The sequence below is a fragment of the Aythya fuligula genome, chromosome 3, assembly GCF_009819795.1.
Source record: "Aythya fuligula isolate bAytFul2 chromosome 3, bAytFul2.pri, whole genome shotgun sequence".
Classification (NCBI taxonomy): Eukaryota; Metazoa; Chordata; class Aves; order Anseriformes; family Anatidae; genus Aythya; species Aythya fuligula.
In genome coordinates, this window is record NC_045561.1 from 81,012,433 (window position 1) to 81,026,109 (window position 13,677).

The following is a 13,677-nucleotide window of genomic DNA, read 5'->3' on the forward strand; positions in this document are numbered from 1 at the left end:
TGCTCTGGGTGAAGACCACGAAATTTGCAGAAGCTGTGCTTTTGATACCTGAGCAGCCCACGGCATACTTTGCCTGCACTGTTGAGCTGTGCATCAGAGATTAGGGGTTGACAGAGTAAACCGAGACATCAGTAAATCAGAGGATCCCAAGTTGGAAGGGGACCACAAGTATCATTGCTTCCAGCTCCTGAAATCTGTGCGAGTCCTGCCCTATAAAGATGCTAATTCTTGTTACGTGGGAAGAGAGGTTGTTTTAGAAACCAATGTCCATGAGCATAAGTAAACATGGCATAAGGATGCTTGGTCTGCAAGCTAGACAGTAACAAAAGATGAATGTGCAATGAGCTCTTTGTAAAAAGGAGACTAACTAGTGTTTCTGTGCTGACTGAAGGTGATATAAATCTAAAGGGACTGGAACTTTTAAGGTCAGATTCAGGCACTGCATATCCAGATGCACAGATACTGGGATCCACTTATACACAGATACTGGGATCCACTTCAGATAATACCCTGTATCTACCAATAGGCTTATTGAAATAACTATGCTGCTTTCAATGGTAAAGATGCACCTTCATGTCAAAGTTATACAATCTGGAAGTTAGGATTTAAGAGACCTCATGTTCTGTATTTATGGAAGTTTCTGATTATAACCACACTCCTCTACCTGTGCTTTTTTAACCTAAAGGCCATGTGAGTCTGTGAGGGCTCAAGGGGTGTCAGCCCTACTTCATTCCAGTGACAAGAACAATACCATTTCATTTTTATGTCAGTCTAGACATGTGACTCGTGTCTTCTTGTTAGAATTCTGATTTTGTAAAGGTCTTGATGGATATCCTACATGTATATTAACCAGCCAGCAGGAAAACTAGAAGAGAATCAGCGAAGTCACCACACTCAGCTGAGCTTGTAAGTTGATCTTCAACAGAAATTTGCATTTTAAATTCAGTTATGTCTGAGAATATGCTGGTGTAATTAAGTGTAAACCAGAAATTTTCCAGTGCAGATGCGACACCACCTGCAGAGGCAGAGCCAGTCCTGTGGAAACCAGGAGCGTGTCCTGTGGCCACAGAGAGAGCTCAGCTGCCGGACACCTGGGGCTTCACTCTGCTCCTAACCTGGGTGTTGTTTTACACAGTCTTTTTCAAAACAGCCTTATATCCATGAATTCCCCTGCCTCTGTTCAACTCTTAATGACATGTTGTCTTAGCCTTAGCAAATGAGCGTCTGAACTGGCAGCATGGCTTTCTACAGTTTCTCTCCAGAAAGAAGAGGGGAAATCTGCCACCGAAATCCCAAAGAAGTTGTCTTTGCAGAGCCACTCCTGATGCTGTGGGAGGGCAGAGGAAGCTGTCTGCTAAAGTCTTGACCTACAGGTGACTGCTGTCTGATCCTGAAGCAGCAGGGACAGCCTAAAACCACCAGGCAAAAGCAGCTCCTGAGGGGTGCACCCTCCCAGAAGCAAGCTGGCTGGTGGTTCAGCCGTGTGGGCAGGGGCCAGTCGGATGAAGTAAGTGATGTTGTCTAGCCTTGTGAAAGTTGTTCTCAGCAGGGCTCACCCAGTAACTTAACACGTGAGCATCTTTTGGACTTTCAGTTCTTCCATAAGGAAGATTGGCGAAGACTGCATTTGCTTGCAAAGAACTCCTTGGAGCCATACAACAATGGTCTATAATAATCACAGGAAACAATTTGCACCTTCTATTTCAGTTAAGTAAAACCAGCAAGTTGACCTGCTTTTAGAGGCTAGGAGTCATGCCACTCCTATGAGAAAGGAAACTATTTGGACGCTGCAAACAGGAGCACATTAATGCTGGCATGTGTTTTACTCTGCCACTCCTTTGATCAATACAATTCCTGTATAAGCAAGTTCTTAGTGTGCACTCATCCTCTCATTTATATTCTCCTCATGTTAAGTCTTTATAATGAGAACATTTGTACAGAATGAAAATCAGTCCTGAGAGACAGCAAGGCTGAGAAGTAAAACACAGTCGTAGTGGAACAATAATTAGAACAGTACCTAGGAAAACAAAAAGCGATACGGCTGCCATTCCTGGCATAGCAAAGGGGGCACGCTGGCATTGATAAGCAAGTAACTGATACAGCAGTAGGCTGGAGTTCGACTGCTGGGGTCTGCTCTCTGCTCCCACTGCTGTTTCTGTTTTGTTTAGCGACTTTTGGATGCAAAATGCATTAGCAGAGACTAGGATGTGGAACTATTTCTTCCAAGGGTCTGTCCTCATTACTGGAAAATAGTCCCCTTTTTCTCATGGTGATTAAGGATTATCCCAATCAAAAATGGAGAATTAGGGTAGTTAAAAGAGTTGATTAAGAAACGACACATGAAGATTTCAGCAGAAGCTTATTTGAAATAAAAGGAGTTTTTCTTTCAGATAAGAAAGGCAGAGATGTTTTGAGGTCAGGATAGACTCTAGATATTTTTTTTTTTGTTTGTTTGTTTTTCCAGGAAAATTGCAATTTGAATTAAAACACATAGAAAGCACTTTCAGAATCTTTTTTTTTTTTTAATTATTTTCTTTCCCCAGCCATACAGAGAACTTCAGACACTGAAACCTTCAGAAGAAAAGAAGAAAAAAAACAGGTGCTGGCATGATTTTACTTCAGTCATATCTCAGACAACCAAAATGCAACAGAAAAACAAAATCAAGAAAAAATACCGTCAGCTACTGGTAAAATCAGAATGTAGGTGCCAGAGTAAGAAAGGTTTTATAAGTCAAAATGTTTGGAAGAATAACTGGTGAAAGGAAAAGTGTTCTCTGCATCTGGCCAGTCAAAGGATGCACACCTGCGTTTGTCACTCAGAGGCACTGTTATAGGCAAATGTCACAATTTCCACTCACATTTTCCAATCAAATACATCAGAGAGGAAAGGCTGAATGATCATGTTGCTGTGAAACACTACTCTGGCAGAGCGCTGGAGTGAAGTGATATATGAAATATTGCAGGATAGTGGCTAAATCAAGACAAAGCAGTCTGAGATTGAATCTGCAAGCTCAAGGCAGTGATCTCTGGGGAAGCAAAGAAACAGAATTTACATTTGAAACTCCTTTTACTAATAATTTTTGCCATTGTGCAAGTCCACTGAAGTTCTGTGTCTAGAAATCAAAGGGGACCAAGTAGTCAAATCCCTAAATGTGCACAGAGAGCTACAGAAACGAATTGTGAATGATCTTACAGTCCTGGGCTGCCCATGCTCCCAGCCAGCATAGCAATGGCACAGAGCAGAGTGGGAAACAAATCTCCTTTCTCGAGGAGCACGTTTATGACTGAATGTTTATAAGTGTCTGGGTGTGATGACTGCAGCATCAAGCTTCTAGTTGTGTCATGTTATGCTTGTGAAGCACTGAATACAAGAAGAAATTAAATGTCTGTTCCTTGGATAGGTAACACCAGCAAACCTATTTATGTTACCAGTCACTGCACAACCAGGCAGAATCATCAAGCAAATAGGATAACTAGATAAATTAAAAGACTCCTTACCATTATGCTGTAAAATGGGCTACATCACTGCACCTGGGTGCAGAGAACGATTGCTAACAAAGGCAACAATATAGAGAATGGCTAAACCACTGTACTAAATGAATAATACTGCAAAGATAAGGAAGAAATTTCAAAAGTAAAGGTGCAAAAAGGAAAAAGCAGATTAATTTTTAAGTAAATATATTTTATTATATTCATACCTTAACCCTGTCAAAACTTCAAGTGCAGGACAGCTCTCAAAAAGCTCCATTAAGCTAAAACCATAAAAAATCTCTAATGTGCTAATCAAGGAAACACAACTGAAACTGTTTTTAGAATTAAATGTGGCATACATGTAGAAATAGATTGATTGCTCATCAAGGTAGCATTTATTGTAAATTATCTAACATTTTCTTTACATATGTATTCTAGAATTTTCTGAGTAGAGACAGTAATAATCTTTCTTGAAATACAGGAAAGGAACTGAAATACAGAGGACAGTCAACTTGTACCTTAAAAGATTAAAAGTAGGAAATGAAGTTATGCACTTTTTTGAGAGACTGGAAATGAGCTTATTCAGTTATGTACTAGACACTTCTCCATTTTCAGTATATGAGGATTTATTAGTTTCAAAATAACAGAGGTTAAACGTATTACTGGACATTACTGGATTTAGTGAGTCACAGGAAAATGCATGGAGAACTCACAGATCAATTTGTGTCATTTTGTCTTGTTGCTCCCATGTAATTTCAGACTGTTGGAAGACCACTTTCATCTGTGGTAACGATGGGGATTCTCCTTCATAATTATCTACTGAGCTTCTGGCTCTTTTCCTAGTGTAGCATTTCTGGACCACCGATATGAATTAATAATTTATGTAAATTAATAATTTACACTAGGGGGGTCTGATGAAATAACAGCGCCTAGAGGCCATGGGATCAAAGTGAAGATCTTCACTGTAGTCAATGAACTCATCTGGGTCATGAAGAGGAAATAAAAAGACCTTGTGTGGGAGTTTCCCATCTTTGTGGGGAAAAGCAACAATGTGCTCTAGCAGGCTGGATGAACAACCTACCCCACCAACATCCACTTCAGGGCCCACCTGGGGGCTCAGCACCAACCCCCAGGCCGGCTGGGCCTTGCCGTGCTGCTGCCACGTGGGTCAGGGGACACCCACAGCCTGTGCTTTGGGGCCTTCGTCCTGTTGCTCCCACCCTACAGGACACCCGCAGCCACACAGCAGCTGGTGGTGTGGCCAGGTCTGCGGCTGTAATGAAAGTCCTTCTCACTACCAGCAGACATTTCTGCCCAAATACTGCGTTAGCTTATGCATGATTGCATTAATGTTACTATTAATATTCCAGGCTCAAGCTGGTCCTCGCAAGAATTAGGAAAAGGAGGTTTCAGAGCAGTGCTAGCTAACATTTGTTAATCATTATTCCTTGAAGAAATCCCTTAGCGCTTTGCTCTGCCAAAACTTTAGGCACTTTCTTAACCCATCTCCTTTGCCAAAGGGAAGATTCCTTTTGCTGTGGCTGGCCCCAGGAGGTTAGTCACGATGGCACAGAAGGCATGTGGCCAAAATCAACCAGAAACCCTGAGGAATGGGTGTTGATCACATACATAAAACCCCCATATTGCATGTAGCCTTCTTTGTGCCTTATTTTGTCCAGGAATCACATTGCAGAGTCTCTGGTGGGGGCTACACACTGTCATGGAAATGCTCATGTTCAGCTGCTTTATGTAATTCATCCCTGACTGTGATATTTGCATTTGTGGGTTTGTATAAGACCAGTTTAAAAATAAACACCTGGCACAGCAGAGACCTGGCACAGACCAGGATGAACATGTTGCTTCGGCTGACTTGCACTGCCCCAGAACTAAAGAAGCTTAGTATCTTACCAGCACTCTCCCCAGAAACCATACAAGTAAATTAAGAAGCTTTAGGAAGAAACCATTTCTTAAGCAAGAGAGAGAAAGGCTTAGCAATGGGCTAGCTGCTATCCGGACATTTCATTAAAGGTATGAGTGGGTACATTAGGATAGTTCAGAAGGCATGGGCCACAGAGTCTCACTTCATGGTTTCTGTTGAGACTCAACACATGGCCACACATGAAACTAGGTTCACATCATCACTTGTGTTCCCTTCACTTTCCAGTGCAGCAGTAGAAGCCAATGTCATGTAAATTACCTGTGTGACAAGTGGGTTATGCCCTTATGTGTGAGCACCATCAGGTTCTTCCTTTCCTGTGAACATTCCTAGTGAACATTTTTTAAATTGTTATTCTGAAACTCTGGATTAAATGCAGTTAAATCATGGAAAAGTAAACCCATGAACATTTTAATAAATGCTTTCCACAAGTGACATTGCTGTTTTAAGGGCTCAACGATCATTAGGCACAAAATTATGCATGAATAGTCAGCCCAGCTCCTGTGACAAACATAACATTAGAGAAGCGTAACATTTTGAGTCTGTTCAAGGAAATAATTTTTTCTCTATTTTTGATAGATTCCCTGCCAATAGACTTCCAGAGCCAAATGAGAAAAAGTCTATCCTCTGCCCTAGCAGGTATTCCACATATCAAACTGTATTTTACATGAACAAATGCATTATTTCACACCAGAAATTTTCCCTGTATTCTTTACTCATGCAAATGTAATAACTGAGTTAAAGCAAAAATCCACCTTTAACAATAGCCAGGAGCAACTGCTTAAGTAGTGGCAGCTGAGTGTTTCTTCCCCTGGCAGATCCTCCCATTTTCCAGCAATCAGCTTTTCAGGGATTTTGTGAGTGGGAGCTTGCGTCTGGAACTGGAGGCTTTGATTATGAGTCTGATTACCAAAAGTGAAAATGATTTGCAAAGAGCAATGAAGAAATCTAAGAGAATAACAAAAGACAGTTGGAGGTATAAGTGAATTAATGAGCTAGAGAGAAACCCATTTCTATTTAACAATAACAAATTGAATATTATTTGGTATTGTCCCAGCTCTCACTGAAGGTGGGCTGCAAAATGCTGAGAGGCCTGGTTTGTGAATATATGCTACTACTTTATGCTGTAGATGTGTACATATAGCATGCACAGGAAGTGGCAAAGCACATTTTAACACAGTCCTTAGCACCATATAGCAAGCCTTGGCCAAAGCATTTAAATACTTAGACTGAAGGCTGTCTTTATTGCCATGCAGAATCAGAAATGTTCAGCTGTTGGGATACCAAGGAAGTTCTAGCAGCAAACTGGTGAACAGCTCTGTTTTTCAAACAGGACAGTGTAAATCCTTGCCACCTGGATGAGAGGCCACTGCTACCAGCTGAGGAGCAGTCCTGTAATTCTGCCTGGAATGGATGTGGTGCCATTTTCACAGGTGAGCAGTTTAGGTAATTTACACTCTCTTGGGTCAAATGGATTTCAACTAGACCTGAGGGTCAAATGCAGTATATTAGGCAAAATAGCTAACACAGGATAGATTTTTGGCTACAGGAAATACAGATGTACTTTGACAGAAAATGTTCTTACTGCACTATTAGGTCAGGAGAAATGTCACATGAAAAATAAATGTAATTGAAATTCAGGCCTGATGCACTTTTGTTTTTCAACTTGGTTTGAGGGTGGAATAGCATTTATTTTATTATCATAGCATTTATTTATTTTATTATATATTATTATTTTTATAATATATAAATAATATATATTATAATAATATATATTTATTATATTATAATATAATTATAATATATAAACTATATATGTTATATTTATTTTACTATCATAGCATTTATTTATTTTATTACATATTATTATTTTTCACTATATCTTTCTTTCTTTCTCAGAATTGTAGGGGTTGGACGGGACCTCGAGAGATCATTGTGTTCAACCCCCAGAATCATCACAGCTAGCAGAAGAGTCTAATTCTTCTTGATGTCCCAAATCTGCTAACTGGACAGAAAGTATTATTCAGAGTCCTTTTCTCTTACGTGCCTTTCCCATTCACATTCTTTTAAATTAGTCCTTTTCAAACACATGGCAACAGGCTGGGGATATATTATTCTTTGGTGCTTCAACAGACCCTTTCTGTACACTGTGTTGTAGTGAGGGGCATCAACAGAAGCTGGCAGGAAACGGTCTCAAAACAAAAATAAGGAGTTTGTCATGCAGCAGATAATTGACTTATGGCATCTATTACAAAAGGCTCTTGTTAATGGAAAATCTTTATGTGCCTCAGGGGAACAACTGGATGAGTACTTGGAAGGGAAATCCATCATGGATTGACATGGAAACCATAACCTATTCAATAAAGCTCCAACAGTAAAACTAGTTGGAGGTTGAGAGAATATTGGTGGAAGAAGATTATCTCATGTTCTTGCCCCTTTTCTACTCCTTTCTGGGTATCTGCCTGGCTCGGAGACACGATGTTAACACACTAGACCATTGGTCTGACTGTTCTTAAAATCCTGCTCATTTGAAATGTTGAAAGAGGCAATAATGAAGAACAAAGTATGGAGGTTCAATTTCCATCTTTTAAAATATTCAATTATTTAATACATATTTTTTACAAATAAATACAAAAATATTTAGGCTTTTAATTCAGCCACTCTATAAGTGCTGTGGGCTTTGTTACCCTGACTTCTTGGACTTTGGAAAGTGCTATGAATTTGAAAATCTATTGGAAAAACATTGCTGCCAAGCTGCAAAGAGATTACCTGTAAAATTATAATCATAGACTTGGCAAATTCAGGACAGCCCATTGAAGGTGTTAATATGTGCAGATCCCTCTTCTACAGCTTCAGGGGATTTTCACGCTTCAGTGGTATCTGGCACACCACTGGCATGGGGAATTATCCTCCTTCATCCCTTTCCACTTAGTTCAGTTTAGAGCTCTTTACTAACACAAGTAACCTATTGCTATTTCTCTTTAGGAGCATACCCAAGTACATCAATGATGAGGGCTCCATGCCCAGAAAAGACTTCTCCTTCCTCTATTCCCTCCCTCTGTACTTTCAGTTTGTGCAACAAATCGGACAAGAAGGGCCTGCCATCCCTGCTGCCATGTGAGAGCTACGATGAGCTACAGAATCACAGAACAGTTGAGGCTGGAGGGGTCCTCTGGAGGCCATCTGGTCCAACCCCTTCCAAGCATGGACACCCAGAGCAGGGTGCCCAGGACCACGTCCAGGCAGCTTTTGGAGATTTCCAAGGAGGAGACTCCACAGCCTCTCTGGGCAACCTGTGCCAGTGCTTCGTCACCTGCACAGTACAGAAGTGCTTCCTGATGTTCAGACAGAACCTCCTATGTTTCAGTTTTTGTCCATAGCCTCATGTCCTGGCACTGGGCACCACTGAAAAGTCTGGCCTCATCCTCTTTGCACCTCATGTATTTATAGATACTGATAAGATCTGCCCTGAGCCTCCTCTTCTCCAGGCTGAACAGTCCCAGCTCTCAGCCTCTCCTCATAGGAGAGCTGCTCCCAGCCCTCGATCATCTCAATGGTCCTTTGCTAGACTCTCTCCATGTTTCTCTTTCTCTCATGGGGGAGTCCACCACTGGACTCCAGCTGTGGCCTCACCACTGCTGAGTAGAGGAAATATTCATAGTGATACCAAGATGTTTTTCCTGGGTAGTAACAGCTAAATTATTGTGCCATTATTATGAAAGTTCAGTTAGGGTTGTTTTTTCTCCATTCATTAATTTATATTTATCAGGATTGAATTTCATCAGCCACTGCATTATCACTGACATTCTCACAAAATCCTTTTACAACTCATTTTGGACCTAACTTTGACTACTGTGACTAATTCAGCAAAAAAAAATCTCCAAATTCCTCATGTTCTTATGTTCACTTACAAACATTAATGGAATTATACAGCTATTCCATTTTCTATTTACAAATTTTATACTCAAAACTGTTTAGTTTCTTTAAGGCTCTTTGAGGAGACACATTGTTAAAGTGATTTAGTGATTAGCTCATCCTTAACTGTATGTTTTTTGATATCTTCAAATAACTCCAACAGATTTTACTCTAAAAGTCATGTTGATTCATTCCCTTTATAACATATTTATCTACAAAAGCACTAATTCTAATTTTTAATATTGTTTCCACTATTCTGCTCCTCATAGAAGGCAAATTTATCTCCCTGTAATTCTCTAAATTTCCCTAGAGGTCATATTAAATATTGATATGGCATTTACTGTTTTCCAGTCCTTGGGATCTGAGGTAATTTTAAGAAAGAGGTTGCAGATGGCATTTGACAGCTTGGTCATTTCAAACCATTGTAGTATTGAGTCAGGCAGAAATTATTCATGGTCAGTTAGCTGGGCTTCATAGTGTCTTTTTTTGTACCATTGCTGTGGGAAATTTCAGAGGAAAAGCAGTGCCATGCTGGAAATTTCACCACTTGTAGATGAGCACCACCTCATCCACCTGCAGATGAGCATACCTTTCATTTATATTAATTACTTATAATGGCTCAACAGGAAATGCAGAATTCACCTGTTGCCAGTGTCCTTAACCGAGTATAAGACATACTTCTAATGGAAAGGTTTTAGTGAGATAAAAGAGATGAGTGGAGGCCAAATTGTGTGGGCCTCCCCTTTCATCCCTTTGCAAAGACTCATGCAGGTAAAAGTTAGGGTAAAAAACTCAGACAGCACTTCATTGTGTGAGAGAGAAGAAAAGGGATCATCCAAGCATTTACAATAGCTTTGGTCCAGAGTCACTTTCTCCTGACTGTATTTAGACTTAGGCAATTTGAGGGGTGGCAAATCAGGATGAGAGAAATGAAATTTAATAAAAAGAAAACCCCCACATACAGAAGGTACATATTTAATAATGTTTCATAAAAGAAAGATTATTTTTGGGCTTCTGAAAGAAAGCTGCATTCAATTTTTTGTCATACTCAAGCCATTTTTGTACCATCTGGACCTTCAATCCACTTTTCTGGCAGGAAATGTTTTTGATGCGGTGTAATCATTGTGTCCTAGTTGCAGTGATCTCTAGAATACAGTTACAAAAATACTGTAGGTAATATAGAAAAAATACTGAGCTTCAAATATTAGATTGTTTCTCCAGAGATTCCATTTCCTTAATGTGCAACTCATTATGTCTTTGCAAGGAGCCTGTTATAGTGCTTTGCCTTCTGGCAACACCAGAAACAGAACCAGGATTCCCCCTACGGCTTGCTCCTGAACCCACTAAGTGGAGTGCAACGCTGCCTGACATTTTGACAGTAGTAAAAGAAAAGTTGAAAGATCCTGTCCTGCTGTCAGCTGTGATAGGTCTAATTTTCTTATAGCAGCTGTTATGGTGCTGTGTTTTGAATTTAGGAAGAGCACAGTGCTGATAACAGAGGGATGTTTCAGGTAGTGCAGAGCAGTGCTTGCACAGAGCTGAGGCCTCTCCTGCTCCTGGTGCTGCCCGGCCAGTGAGGAGGCTGGGGGTGCCCCAGGAGCTGGGAGGGGACACAGCCAGGACAGCTGGCCCAGGCTGCCCAAAGGGATGTCCCACACCGTGTGGCATTGTGCCTGCTGGGTTAAACCACAGCAGACCCAAGGTCCCACCAACTTTCTGAGGGATATGACAAGAATAACAGATGCAAGAATCTAATTTATGCTTTTATTTTCAAATACAAAACTTAGCACTAGAGCAGATCTTTGGCATATGTCAATGTAATTTTATTGACTGGAGTTTATTCTACATCAGTATAAACCCACATGAATATGTATTTTTAGGATTACACTTTCCACACTTACAGAGAAACAGATCTATACAGGCAAAAATTTTCTTGTATATTCAGACACAGCTCACAGCATACAGGACCTCATTTGTAAGAGTAAAAATGTTTCAATTCTGGTTCACAGGGTGTGGTTGTCTTAATGTTCAAAATAAAGTAATGCTGGAAAATCTGCCCAGAGTTAACAACAGGTGATTAGATATGCAACTAACCAAGGACCTAAAGCTTGTGGCAGGATTAGGAGAAAGTTTTTCCTATCTTCACTGGGGTTTTCTGTTTCAGTTTGGGCTGAAAATACTTCGGGAATAGTTTGAAACAGCAATGCTGTACTTCCAGTCCCAGCAGCATCTGAGAACTGAGGACAAAACTTTTAAAGTAACAATTAACAAAAGTCTAAGCATTTCTATAAAGTCTGTTTCGCATCAGTTATTTTTTTGAAATGAACATCTGAGGCAGAAAGCTCTTTTGGGAAAGCCTGCACTCGCATTTCTTTTCTTGGAATGATCTGACTTCCCTCAGAAAAACAATAAAAATATCCATAAACAAGCATAAAATCTTCATAAGTTTTTCTAGCTGTGTGTCTTTGGTTAAAATATTCTTAATCTCTTAAGTGTGATTTTATGTCACTTTGTATGCTGCAAAAGTACTTTTCCGACCTTGTAAATTGAGTTTTAGATGTACGCTTATCTACAACCCTCATTTGTAATGCCAGAGGCAATTTAATTGTTCAATACTTCCATTAGTCTGCTATTGACCAGTTCCCTTTCTTCCCCACTGCGTAGAGAAAGGTACATTTCCTTTTGCTATTTACTATTTAACAAAACTCTCTCACTGTTTCTTTGGCATTTTGATGATATTTGATGCTAATCTTGCCTAGTGGCACCTCAAGCAACATGTTCATTTAAGATTTTATTTAAAGCAACCTCCCAAGCAGTTTTACCTGGCCTGGCAAGCTCTTTTACTCTGGGCCCTCAGTAACCCACTTCTCCTCCCTGCCTTCCTCCCAGCACCTATTAAACCGAATACTGGGCTGGGCCGGGGGAACCTTTCCTCAGGTATCTGAAGGCATTCATTAGCTGGTATTAGTTAATGAGTGATGGCATGCCCTCTATGGCTAGTCTCCAGTCTATACTGGGAAACAGAGCACCCTAACAGACTGTGGGTGTCAGCAGCCATGATTTTGGGATCTCCACTCTCAGAGCAAATTCTTCCACCACCATGCACTGGAGCAGGGCCATCGGAGCTGGGCCTGACCTGCCTTATCCCGGCCAGAGGGTGTTACATGAGATTGTTACCATACACTAAAATACACTTGATTATTTTTTATACAGGCCTAAGCTTGCTTTCATGGCATGATGTCCCCCTGGAGCAGCTGCTCCCCGCAGACTGGGCATTTCAGGTTTTTGGTGATGAAAGAATGAGAAGAGTGGAAAAAGAGAGTGATTTACTTATCAAATGGTCTCATAAGAGCTAAAGGAGCATACACGTTTTAGTATGCCCCATTTGGTGGCTCACCCTCAAGTACTGCAGGTGGAGACAGGCTGGTACCTATGGGACATTGCCAACATGTCCTGCAGGTGCTGCAGCTGCCAGGCACGGCCAGCCTCTGCTGTGAGATGGGGTCACCAGCATGGGGACAATAGCTGCTGGTGGTTGCTGCAGTGTGGTACTACAGACGCCTCACAAGACAACGAGCAGCTGTAGTATGTCCCTGTATGGTAACTGCCAGCAAACAAAAGGGCTGTAGTTGTTTGACAGCATCATGGTCTTCAGGCTGTTTTACAGATCTATTCATTTAATGTTTTTGATGAGGCATAGAGGCACATAACTCTCATAGTGACCTTAAAAGTCTCTCAGGTAAGAAGCAAGACTGAGGCCCACAACATATTTTTGGAAAGGAGTGCTACAATTTAGGGACAAGGGAGAGTTGAGCTTGCTAGCAAGGCTTGCTAGTGGGCTTACTGCCATGTTGTCTGTTTCCTCACTTTCCCCAGCCTGTGCAGAACTGGACCAAAAGTCACTGGAGGTGGTAGCAAGCCACTACATCAGTGTCAAATCCTTCAGCCAGAATGACTCAATTTCTGCCAGACATTATTTAAGAATAAATAAATATATAAACAATAATAATAAAAGAATAAGCCTTGACATTGATTCTTGATATTAAATATCAGATCCTGAAATTTGAATTTTCATTACTACACTTCTTATTATAAAATGGAAAAGCTGAAAAACTTAACCATTTCAAAGGCCTTTCCTGAATGCTGGCAGAAAATTTCAGCCAAGTTTCTGCCCTGGTCCAACAGAGCAGTCCTCCTGTTAAGGTCCAAAGCTCCAGCATGGAAATTCATGAGTTTCGTGCTGGTATATCACTGAGAGTTTAGCATTGATATGGAAATGCTGTTGATTTATGCTTAATGTCTGGCTTTTGCCCATGCTTCCCTGCAATTAACAGCGGCCCACGAGGTTTGTTTGC